This window comes from Amphiprion ocellaris, chromosome 17, assembly GCF_022539595.1.
Source record: "Amphiprion ocellaris isolate individual 3 ecotype Okinawa chromosome 17, ASM2253959v1, whole genome shotgun sequence".
Taxonomy (NCBI): Eukaryota; Metazoa; Chordata; class Actinopteri; family Pomacentridae; genus Amphiprion; species Amphiprion ocellaris.
This window is the reverse complement of record NC_072782.1, coordinates 32,035,853-32,045,096: the sequence shown is the minus strand read 5'-3', so window position 1 is coordinate 32,045,096 and position 9,244 is coordinate 32,035,853.

Below are 9,244 nucleotides of genomic sequence, written 5' to 3'. Positions count from 1 at the left end.
CGACGCTCGTCACACGGAGCTGCAGCGAGACGCCGTGATGGGTTTATAGCGCTGTAAGAAGTGACGCTGATCGCAGGGAAGCTGCTTTAAATCCACTGAAGGAGGGAAAACGTGGGATTTAACTTGCAGCAAGTCAAAACTTTAGAATTATAAAGGTTCATCATCCACATGACGCCATGTTCTTTGACACGTTTTGGTTATTTTGTGTACTAATAGTGTTAAAAATCCGAAAAGTCTTGCTTTAACTGAAAGACTACCTGCAACCCCCAGAATGAATGGTTTTACTGAGATTATAACACATCTGTTTGGTAAGGCACAAAGATGACGTGGTTGTGTTTTAAGACAAAGGTTTCAGTTGGTCTCATAGTTGCAATAATAAACATGCAGGTCCTAGTTAAAAAGAAATGTTGACAGAAAGAGAACCTGTCTCCAGTGTTTTGTTAATTCGTCCAGCCACCCCACTATTCTCCCAACTCCAGTGACTGTATTTCCTGTGGAAACACCTTAAATTTTAAGTTCTTAGGTTGTAATTTATTCCTGTCAATCAAAGGATCTAAAGCCAGGTAGGTTCATGGAGACATGACAGTTAAAAAGAAATGTTGACAGAAAAGGAACTCGTGTCCTGTTTTAAAGTCCAATGTTTCGTTCATCCATCCATCCATCCACACCATCCTCCTCCCAACTCCAGTTTTGACTGAATTTCCTGTGAAAACACCTTCAATTTTAAGCTCTTAGGTTGTGATTTATTCATGTTAATTAAATGAGTCAAAGTCAGGTAGGTTCATGGAGAGATCATAGTAAAAAGAAATGTTGACGGATAAGGAACTTGTGTCCTGTGGTTTGTCAACCCATCCATCCACCCCTTCCTCCTCCTCACTCCCAATTTTCACTGTTTCCTGTGAAAATGCATTTAATTTTAACTTCTTAGATTGTAATTGATTCAAAGTCAGGTAGGTTCATGGAGAGGTCACGGTTGAAAAGAAATGTTGACTGTGTTGTTAAAATCCAGTGTTTCGTCAACCCATCCATCCACCCCATCCTCCTCCCAACTCTGGTTTCGATTGTGTTTCCTGTTAAAAAAACTTCAGTTTCAAGATCTTAGGTTGTGATTTATTCATGTTAATCAAAAGATTCAAAGTCAGGGGCAGGTAGTTTTATGGAGGGGCTATAGTAAAAAGAGACGTTGACAAAAAAAGAACTTGCCTCCTGGTTAAAGTCTAATGTTTAGTCAACCTGTCCATCCACCCCACTCTTCTCCAAACTGAAGTTTTGACTGTGTTTTTGTATAACACATTGAATTTTAAGCTCTTAGGTTATGATTTATTCATGTTAATTAAAGGATTTATAGGATTCAGTGGCTTCATTGTCATATGCAGCAATAACAAGTAATCAGTGCAGGTAAATTCTTAGTTTTCTGAGTCTCTGCTAAGTGCCGTAATCAGCTTTTTTACAGAAATCATTCATTCCGACTCATTCATCACTCACATCTACTCATAGATACTGAGGTCGCAAATATGAATATACAAGATCAGTGGAAAATGTTTGTATAGAAAAATGGTATAAAAAACGCATATGCAATATTTATAGTGCAGGAAAAGGTAAGATTTGCTCATTTGAAAAGAAATTAAATAGATGTCAAGGCATGAAAATGTTACCACTAGAAAAATCCCATTATCTCAACAGATCTATGTCATGCCTATATTTAGCTGCTGTCATCATAATGACTCAATGGAGTGATAATTCACAAAGAAATTACACAAAACTATGCGACATATCACTCCAAAACTAATTTATGTCTACAAAGTGGGTCTGAAAATAAAAAAAATGTGCCCATAATAAAAAAATAGTTCTTGGTTATATTTTGAGAACTCTTTTGAAATTCTTGAATTCTGTTCTATTGGGATTAAACCATCTACCAATTTTGTGGTATTTTGGTATCGGTACCTTTAATAGTTGCTCAGATATTGTTGACCAAACATGGTTTGTAGTGACAGCCTCCTCCGGTGGTTCTAGTAAATATGGAGATTAAAGAAGGAGGTCGGGGTGGATGGACGGGACAACAAAACACTGAAAATTAACGCAGGAAATCCCTTCTTGTCTCTTGTTTGAGACTGATAATCAACTTTTATCCATGAAAGTTCCATAACCTTAACTTTAGAAATTTAACTGCTGACACCATAACAACGAAAGACCTCCATTAGGGAGGAGCTTGAGGCTTATGGATGGGCCTACAAAACACTGGAATTGAATGCAGAAAGACACTGTTTTTTGTTTGCAACTGATAGTCAACTTTAAACTATCAACATTCCATAATCTTAATAAAATTAGTTATTTAATTACTGTATGGAGGTCTTTTGTTACAATGAAAGACCTCCATCAGGGAGGAGCTCGGGGTGATGGATGGGACCACAAAACATTCAAAACGAACACAGGAAATCCCTTTTTGCCTCTTGTTTGAGACTGATAGTCAACTTTAAGACATGAAAGTTCCATAACCTTGACTTTATAAATGTTATTGCTGTCATCATGACAATGAAAGATCTCCATCAGGGAGGAGCTCGGGGTGGATGGATGGGACCACAAAACACTGAAATTTAACACAGGAAATCCCTTTTGGTCTCGTGTTTGCAACGTTCCATAACATTAACTTTATATGTTTAATTATTGTCCCTTATTTGAACCCAAACATAAGTCTTTCTATAAACTGAACTAGTTTGCTTTTGCGTCTAAACCAAAGCATACAACAGTAAAATTAACTGAGGAGGACATACAAGTAGGGCTGGGCGATAAATCGATTTTATCGATTAATTCAACTTTGTACTTAATGGCCATTTGTTTTAATGAAAATCGATTTTCTCATCAACATCCGCCACCAATGCCTTCCCGCTGGGCTCCCGTAGTTCAGAATGCACCCCCCTCCCCCCTGCGCTTGATACACAAACAACATGGTGGCGAGCGGCGCAGATCTAAAGACGCGTGTCCACTAGATGCTATTTTCCTGCACGGCAACGCACCACATCTGAAAATCACACGGACGGCGGGCGGTCACTAGCGGACCACAACATGGTCACATGACAGCGCTGAGCAACAGCGGGCCGCTACGTGGTCACGTGACCAAGCTTTCAGCTGGACAGTCCTGCAGACAAGTCGGATAAACACAGCGGCTCGGCCGCAAATTTTCCCTTATATTTCAAAAACACATCAGCGAAAAGTATTTCTGAAAGCATTTGAGGCGAGAAATAATCTGTGCAGCAGCTAAATCTGTCCTCGTTTTAGGTCACCGACGCCTAGTTTAGAAGTTTGAGGACAGTTTAACGATGTGTGGAATCTCCGCACGCCGCATCCAATTTGCATAAAGTAGAAGTCCAGTCTACTTAATGCAAATGAGCTGCAGCCCTCTCCAGGTAAGCACACCGGATCACAGCTGGAAATGCACTGCAACCGGACCAGCATGCCACATGCGACGCATTTCCAGGTGCAGTCTGGTGTATTTACCTGGAGAGGGCTGCAGCTCATTTGCATTAAGTAGACTGGACTCCGGCGTGAGGAGATTAGGTAGGGGGTAACAAAAATTGGATAAATCGTGAATCGGGATTTTTTGTGAAAAAATCTGAGATTTTTTTTTTAGGCCATATCGCCCAGCCCTACATACAAGACATACAAAAAGTCATATTGTGACTGGTTCATTTCCACAAACCTGTTTCCACAAATTACATCCCCTTTAAATCATATTTGAAGATGCATTTTAGTTGTTTAAAAAGATATGGAATGGAAACTTGGTTGCGAGAGACTTCCTCATTAACTAAACAAAATGAAAACGAGTCGAGCACAAGTTCTTGTCCAATGAAACGAGTCAGGATGGACATTTCTTACAGTGTGACGTTGAGGCTCTTCGTCCACAGCAGAACTTGTGACCTGGAGAGTCCCGGCTTCGTACTGAGACACCAGGTCAGGAGGTCACCTCAGACTTCACTACTTCCTCACGCATCACTTCCTGCAGGCATTCGGTCTGCTTCGTTCTCCCTAAATAACAGCAGCGGCTCATTCTTCAGTCCTGAGCAGCAGATTCAGCTGCGTCAGTCCGGATTAAAGCGTGATGAAGTCTGATCTCCTTTTAGCTCCGACCTCGAGGCTCCGGCACATATCGGATCGTCGGATTCCAAAAAACTAACGTTGGAGGAAGAGTCCCCGAGGCTGCCGTGGAGATATTAATGAGATGTAAACTGACTTCTCGTTTAAAACCGTGACCCAAAGCAGACTCACCTGCAGTCCTGAGCTGGTTTCACTTGGATTTAATTAGGTTTAAACAAAGTAGAAACCAGATGTATGTTGTTTTATGTTGTTCTGTTCATCTGAGAAAGAGGTGATTCAAGTCATTTTTGACAAAACTGGATACTGAGAACAAGAACAAGTGTAAAACTTCAAACTCGCCTGTTATTTTGGTTCATGTAGGTGTAGTAACAAAATGTGAAGGTTCAGGCTGATGTGGAGAATAAACTGGAGGGTTTGGTGATTAGAAAACACTTCTCAGACAATCATATTGAAGCTCCACAAAGCAGGAATCAGCTTCAGCGTTTATTAGGTTTCAGCTAAGGTTTGAAGTTATTTCTTGCTCAGTAATGCAATTAACAAATACAGATCCTTCTGGTCAAACATCTCTGACTTCCCTGAAACACTTTTATCAGAAACTCTGGATATTAAAAATAGTATCTGTGAGGTTTTAGCTTGATATATCAAATACTTTATGAGTTAAGTTACTTCAAAATTGCCTGTTGATCCCCTTCCATCAGGTTTTTTTCTCACATTGAAATCTGAGTCTGTTTGAACAACAATATCTCAGGAACTAAAGATGAAAACCTGATATTTTCATTTTAATATCCATAGTTTATCATAAAAAAGTTTCAAGCAAGTCATCAGGATTGAGCAGAAATTGTCCTAAAATTTGTTGATTGTTGCAGACACTTTAAAGACATTGGATGCTATTTGACAACAATTTAAACACATCTATAAACATCACATCACATATTTTTTCAGTGTTATTGCAACCAACCAACCACCTACATATCTGCTAACCAATAAATCAACCAACCAACCAACCACCCTACATACCTGCCAACCAACCACCTACATACCTGCTAACCAACCAACCAACCAACCAACCAACCAACCAACCAACCAACCAACCAACCACCCACCCTACGTACCTGCCAACCAACCAACCAACCAACCAACCAACCACCCTACATACCTACCAACCAACAAATCAACCAACCACCCTACATACCTGCCAACCAACCAACCAACCAACCAACCAACCACCCACCCTACATACCTACCAACCAACAAATCAACCAACCACCCTACATACCTGCCAACCCACCAACTAACCAACCAACCACCCTACATACCTACCAACCAACCAACCAACCAAACTACCTACCTACTTCTACTACCTCTAATCATGTCAGCTTTTGGACATGATTTGCCATCTTTTTGTCTTTTAATCTCATCCTTTCTGGGGGATTCTTTTTTTAGCTGACATTTTTTTTTCAGTTACTAACAAAACTACAGGACCTCCAGGAACATGCTAGAAATTGAAATTTAAGTGGACAAATGGAACCGGAACACAGACACACGAGTAAAGGTTGAAAACAAACAAACCAGTCGAAACGTTTCTTTATTCATTAAGCCTCATTAAAACCAGTAAGGGGATTTAATGTGTTTTTTGTGTGTGTGTGTGTGTGTGTGTGTGTGTGTGTGTGTGTGTGTGTGTGTGTGTGTGTGTGTGTGTGTGTGTGTGTGTGTGTGTGTGTGTGTGTGTGTGTGTGTGTGTGTGTGTGTGTGTGTGTGTGTGTGTGTGTGTGTGTGTGTGTGTGTTCTTCACTGCGGTGTGTGTCAATGCGATTCGACAGCTGCCTTTTCCTGGCGGCTACACTGCCTGCAGACAAACGCGCTCATATTATAGATCCTGTATGTGGGCTGGCAGAGTGTCGCCTCGTAATCGTGCACTGATAGATGTTCTGTGAGAAAAACAAAGCAACAGAACATTTGTGACCTTGTGCAAGAACACTTTGGGTTTCATGGGAGTCTGCTGTGGTGAAGAGAAAGGCCTCGTAATGCTTCCTGTCAGCGCATATACCGGCAGCAGGCCATTGCAAGAAATGACAGTAAGAAATGAAACCTGATGTGAAGACGACATGCCAGGGTAGATTTTTTATTTGACTTTTAAATGAATTTACCCTGAAATGAAAATGCACCATCGGTCTGATCATATTGCAAGTGTTGCTAATGCTAAATAAAGTCCTGTTTAACTCCAGATATCTGATGTATGCAAAACAGAAAAAAGAAGAAACAATCAAGCTTGTACTGAAATGTTTGGGGTCTAAAATGTCAGATATCTGTATGAGATTAAATTTGGTTAAGAAAAATGTCACAAAAATGAATCAATTGAATAGAAAAAGATGAGCTGAAAGCCACCGTATTACAATGTTAGAGTCAAGTATTCATCCCCTTGAAGGTTTCCTTTTATATTGCTTTTCAACAATGCTCAGTTTAATTTAGCTTTTTGATGAGAATCTTCATAAAAGAAATCTTTCATATCAAAATCTAAGCAGGTTTTTAAACAGGAATGTCAGTTAATAAAAGTCGAAAATGTAAAATAAAGTTGAAAGTTTCACGACTTTATGGGAGACAGAAAAACTCATTAAATCTGGACTAGAGTTCACCAGAAGACATGGTCAAAATACTGGATGTTATGTTTGTTGGACACCAAACACTGGACATGATCACAAACACACCATCCCCACTGTGAAGCATGATGGTGGCAGCATCATGATGTGAAGCGTGGTGGCAGCATCATGATGTGAAGCATGGTGGTGGCAGCATCATGATGTGAAGCACGGTGGTGGCAGCATCATGATGTGAAGCACGGTGGTGGCAGCATCATGATGTGAAGCACGGTGGTGGCAGCATCATAATATGAAGCACGGTGGTGGCAGCATCATGATGTGAAGCACGGTGGTGGCAGCATCATGATGTGAAGCACGGTGGTGGCAGCATCATAATATGAAGCACGGTGGTGGCAGCATCATGATGTGAAGCACGGTGGTGGCAGCATCATGACGTGAAGCACGGTGGTGGCAGCATCGTGACGTGAAGCATGGTGGTGGCAGCATCGTGACGTGAAGCATGGTGGTGGCAGCATCATAATATGAAGCACGGTGGTGGCAGCATCATAATATGAAGCACGGTGGTGGCAGCATCATAATATGAAGCACGGTGGTGGCAGCATCATGACGTGAAGCACGGTGGTGGCAGTATCATGACGTGAAACATGGTGGTGGCAGCATCATGATGTTCCTCAGCAGAAGGTAGAGGGTAAATGAAATCCTGGAGGATGACCTGATGCTGTCTGAAGAGAACTGAGACGTGGAGAAGATTTATTTTCCATCCAGACGATGAGTCGAAGCAAACAGACAAAGCTCCTCAGAAATGGTTTGAAGGCAACGAGGTGGAAGTTCCACATCATGATGCTGCCACCACCACCGTGCTTCACAGTGGGGATGGTGTGTTTCTGGTGATGTTCAGTGTTTGGTGTCCTCCAATCATATCATCTAGTCTGATGGTCAAAAAGCTCCATCTTGTCTTCTCAGACCAAAGAACCTTCTTCCAGGTGTCTTCAGAGTCTCCACATGTCTTCTGGTGACCTCCTTCAGAAGAGTCATAGGTGTCTTGGTGGCCTTCCTCACTCGTCTCTTTCTTGCTCAGTCTCTCAGTTTTTGAGGACTTCCTGTTCTCGACAGATTGATTCATTTAATGCACATCAGAACCTTGAAAGCTCCTAATTAACACTTAATAGCTTCGTTATTTTTTCCGTACAAATATATATTTTTGGCGTCTATCCTACTCTGCAAATACCTTAAAAAGATCTACAAGAATAGTGATATGCTCACGGATTGCTCTTCTATTAAATGTTAGGACGAGATCCAAATTTAAAACATGTGAAACCAGTCTTTTGACGATCTAACAGCAGATTTAAGAGGAAACTTCTTCCAGTGACTTTGTGTAGAAAAGTGGAGACTCTGGTTCTATAAAGGACTCGTCTAAAACTAATACTGTGTTTGCAGCTTCGTGTACTGGAGGTCAGTCTGAGCGTCTGATAAAAACAGGACTCCAAACCCTGCAGAGAAACTAAAAATACGAGTCGGTGGAGGCTTCAGCGTCTGTCATTAGCATTAGTGTCGGTCTGAACGCAGCACATTAGCTACAGGTTTTACTGCGCTATAATTAATCCTCTTCACGCTCATCTATAATTCATGGAGGTGTTTTTTTTTTCTTGGATTTGGAACTGAGTGAGGAGCTTATTTAAATTTTACACAGTTTGATGAAAATAAGGACAGTGGCGTGCAGCGTTCTGTCTGTAATTAGATGAGCTTAATTCTGTTTGTTTTTTTAAATCTGAAACTTCTCCCCCGCTGAATGAGGCCTGTGGAGGCAGAAACCCATTTTAACCTTTAATCCTCCACAAAATAACAATAAACACAGAAAACCAGAACAGAAACCAGCCTGATGATCTGGATTCTGATTAAAGATGCAAAGGGACTAAAATCCTCAGTCCTTTTAATTTCATCCTCATAAATATTTCACGTGAAACAGCTCTTTTAGACTTTCAAATTAAAACAACCCTCATTTCACATCAATCTGATCACTGGAAATTAAAGTTAGTTTCAGAGTTTTAGAGAATTAGAGTTTATATTAGAGTTATTTCACTGGAAATCATTTTTTTTAGAACAATTTCTGCTCAACTGTCTGTGATTTGCCATTTTATAGCATAAATTATGGATAATTAAAATGGTGTCTGTGAAATTTTAGCTCAATGTGTCAAAAACTTTCCATCCACACCAGATTCAGAGCTTTTACTTCAGTTAAAATACTAAAACCACACTGTTGAAGTACTTTCACTTAACCCTCCTGTTGTCCTTGTTTACGGGCACAAAAAAATATTGTTTCCTTTCTGAAAAAAATCCCAAAATTCAGCAAAAAAAAATTCCCCAAATTTCTGAAAATTTGCAAAACCTTTAGGAAGAAAATTCGAATAATTCCTTTAAAGTTTCCATTAAAAGTTTTATTTTAAAAAAATCCCCCAAATTTGGCAAAAAAATTCTTGTAAATATTTTCAAAAAATGAGTAAAAATCTTCCAAAAAAATCCTAAAAATATCTAAAGTGATTCCATATCAGAATATA